Here is a 3,759-nt window from a genome sequence, read left to right as displayed (position 1 = left end):
ATATAGGTGGATTTTTGGTAATAGTTGAAATATCTTAGGGGCATTTAAGTCATTAGAAATAGGACTAAACATCTTCCCACATAATCTATTTTGAAAAGCACCTAGGTACCAACTTAAGAGATTATGGCTGAATTAGCTCAAGTTAAGCTATAATCCATCCCTCATAATTTTTATCAAACACTCTAAAATAACTTATTTTAAGCTATAAGTGGCTTTAAGCTGCAAATAAGTTTTACCAAACGGGCCCAATATATATACAAGAATATAACATTGCCTAACAATATGTAGACAGTAGCTTATAAAATGCAACCTATTAACAAACCAAGCAGAAGTAGCAACTATAAAGAAAACAAAAAACCTAATATCCATACACCAAACAACCTGCATACTAGCTTTCATTCTTAACTTCTACCATATCAAGTTGATAACAACCTCAAACATACAAATCAAAAAAAGTATCCAAATCATAAGATTCATTTATCAACATGATCTACACTATGAAAGATGGCAAATTTTTGCCATCTGATTATGCATTTATCTAGAGTTTTAAATCACATGATCTACACTATGAAAGAACTGTCCAAGTACAAGTTTTGGGATCCAATAGTGGCTAGAGATGATTATGATCACCATCCTTCACAACTGTTGGCAATGCAACACTCATCACTTAGCTGTAACAATCATCTTTCTTGTTTATCAGACACCATGGTGTCAACATCTCAAGTCTCAATCACTGAATTATCATCATCATCACCATCTTCACTTGCTGCAAATAACACATCAACAAGCCATTTTGAGACCACCATATCTCCACCATTTATAGACTTTCTTGGAGTTGGAGCTACTTGAACTACTTGGAAAAAATAGAGAGTTTTCAAAATCCATCCTCACGTAGATTGGATTGGGACTACTTGAACTACTTGGAACTACTTGAACTACTTGGAGTTGGAGCTATTTGAACTACTTGAACTACTTCTCATTAATCATGCAACACTTCCACACCCTCACAATCCATCCTTACATAGTGCTCATCTACATCATTAGTATTTGCACCAAGTCTAGATGCATCTAAAGGTGCAGATTGCATATAGATTGGGCCTTTTTATCACACAAAATGTGATAGAAAGGCACAATCACATACAAAATGTGACTGGATCCAGAGTGACCAAGAATAATACACAAAATGTGATAACCTTTCTATCAAAGTCATATAGAAATATTGAAATCACAGTACACATCAGTATAGTTAATTTTGGGCCTCCTCTTTTTAACATGTAGATTGGCCTTCTCTTTTTAACATGTAGATTGGGCCTTCTTTTCCAAAAAATAAAAAGATGTAGAAGCTGTAAACTATATAGGGCTTAACAATAGCATGTAGACTTTAAAAGTGTGGGAACCTTCCAATTTGGGAGCCTAAAACATGGGCTTTGTTGGCTTTATGCATAAGCAGCCATTTTAAGATTGATCAATGTCCACATTGAAACACATCAAAAGGTCAAGTGTGAGCTCAAACTAGGTTTAGTGATTAACATTTTTTTTAATAGAGAGAAAAACAAAAATAAATGAAAAAAACTATTGATCTTTTGGCCTGTGCCAAACTCAAGTTGATTGTTTTTGGCTCAGATTGCCAGCACACAAGTACTTGAGCTATTGAATTTTTTTCCCGGAGAACAACGAACTCAAATATATATCAACAAAAAGTAGATGATAGCATGGAACTGCACATGAGTATTGACCCAATCCTAATAAGCAACTTTTGGGCTTGGATATAGGTCTAGCTAAAGAGCTACATCAGGCCTAGAGTGGAACTCAAATTAAATAAAGGAATTAGTCTGGGTAAAACAAAGGCCAATTCAGCCACATATAGAGTATTTATGTCAGCACTCCTCTCTTAGGCCCTCTCCCAAGAAAAGCAATAAATGGTTCACAAGGTTTTAGATTTGGTTCACAAGATTTTTGACCAAAATAATGTCATTGTTATCTTTGGAAAAAAATACCCAAATTAGCGTAGATATAAACTATTTCTCAATCTAGGGTTGGTTTTGCTATATTATGCATCATCTAGGAGACAGAATAGGTGGAAAAGAACTTTCAAGTTAAAGCCTCCATTGCAGTTTAAAGCTTTAAAATCCTTTATTCAATATGAAATCTCAAAAAAAAAAAAAAAAAAAAAATGTAAATACTTCAGGAAAAGAAAAAGAATTGTAAATACTTGAGAAAGGCTTTTTGTATTATTGAAAATACTCTGATCAAAGTAGAGGCTCTTTTTATTAGCACACAATCATCAATCAAAACAGCAATTTCATATATTTTTCATGAAGCCTCCACTCAAATTGAAGGCTTTGAAAAGCCTGCTGTCATATATTTTCATTACATTTAAGGAACGTAAAGAGCTCACAATTTCAGAGGTATGAGCACCAAAAAGAGATGAATGCACTCTGATCCATGAAGTTGAAAAGTAGTTACAATTTTTATGAAAAGAAAAAAAAGCTAGAAATCTATCAGCCAATACAAAATCAATTAATTCTACAAGCGTTGACATGTTGATGGCGACCTCTTCAAGAAGAAAGATGAGGTGGACTTGAGAAGTACTAATTATCCATGTAAGAATGTTCTTAATACATGATAGCATTAAACGATTAAATAATGGGAGAACTAATTCAAGTTTTACGTTACTAGTTGAAAGAAATAAATGATGGTGTCGAAAATACCTTTATATCAGATATCATCCCATCAAAATCCAAACCAACTGTTTTTGGATCATAGTAGCGGTATTCAGCCCAAGGAACTCTAGCATCGTTGAAAATATTCTTGTGGTTACCTGGAAAATTGATCTTTATTCTAAATTATCAGACCTTTAGACAAATTTTACCAATTAGACTAACAATACTCACCCCAAGCTGGGAATGATATTAGGAATGTTCTGATCAGAGATAATGAGCAAATCTGAGAAAATCACCATAAATCGGGATCAAATCAGAGAAAAACAAAATTCATGATGAGCAAGAACAAGAAAAACAACTCTCACGTCAAGTATACATGATTTAAGCTCTAATCATAGAAAAACTCGAAACTAGGGTTTCGACTTCCAAAATTTCAATTGATGAAGAAGAGAGAATAGATATAGAAATTACCTTGAGAATATGAAGGTCAAGACTTCGCAAGTGTCTTCGATGGGGGAAAGATTGAGAGAGAGAGCAAGGATCGGAGAGAGAAAGAACGAACCTGAATCTAGAGCGAGAGAGACTTAATCGCCGACGGAGACAGAGATGGAGCACTGTCTAAATAGTTGATTTGTTGTGTTTGGTGTATGTGAGAGAGGAGACCTAACTAACCATCACTGTGCCTAAATAGAGTGGGTATACAATACAGAGACCTCGACCTTGACCTCTTCGACTGTGTCTCCATTCTTAACCTCCTCTTCATCTTCTTCTTCTTCTTCAGCTTCAAGGTCGACGTTGAATCCGAGAGGAGATTGTAGAGAGGTTGATCACTAAATATTTTTAATTTTCTAAAAAAGTCACTAAATTCAAAGAGAAATAAAATTTAATCTATTTTCATATATATTATATTTTATTGTATTTTTATTTACAAATATTTTACTTTTTATTCAAATTAGGCACATCTAAAAAGTTTTTAAAAAAAATTAAATTATTAAAAGAAGGGAAAGTATCAAATCAAGATAATTTTGAAAAAAATAATTACAAATCAATGAGAAGCAATATAAATATTAATAATTAAAATTATAAAAATCTTCAT

The 3,759-nt window shown here is 33.2% G+C and overlaps 1 long non-coding RNA gene across 2 annotated transcripts; it reads right to left on the bottom strand.

Annotated features, from left to right (window-relative positions):
• Positions 1 to 368: 368 nt before the first annotated feature.
• LOC114291978 (uncharacterized) lies at positions 369 to 3,539 on the bottom strand. 2 transcript variants are annotated; one of them, XR_003639535.2, is made up of 4 exons: positions 3,135 to 3,539; positions 2,895 to 2,946; positions 2,712 to 2,821; positions 369 to 766 (listed from the first exon to the last, which is right to left on the bottom strand). It is a non-coding gene; the product is annotated as an uncharacterized LOC114291978 (long non-coding RNA). The 2 variants fall into 2 exon arrangements; XR_003639538.2 differs by having other exon boundaries at positions 369 to 850; positions 3,135 to 3,532.
• Between the last annotated feature and the right edge of the window lie 220 nt (positions 3,540 to 3,759).

Source organism: Camellia sinensis, chromosome 1 (genome assembly GCF_055761805.1).
Source record: "Camellia sinensis isolate YWXY chromosome 1, ASM5576180v1, whole genome shotgun sequence".
NCBI lineage: Eukaryota > Viridiplantae > Streptophyta > Magnoliopsida > Ericales > Theaceae > Camellia > Camellia sinensis.
Note: the sequence above shows the minus strand (reverse complement) of the source record. Positions and strands in the feature narration are given on the sequence as shown.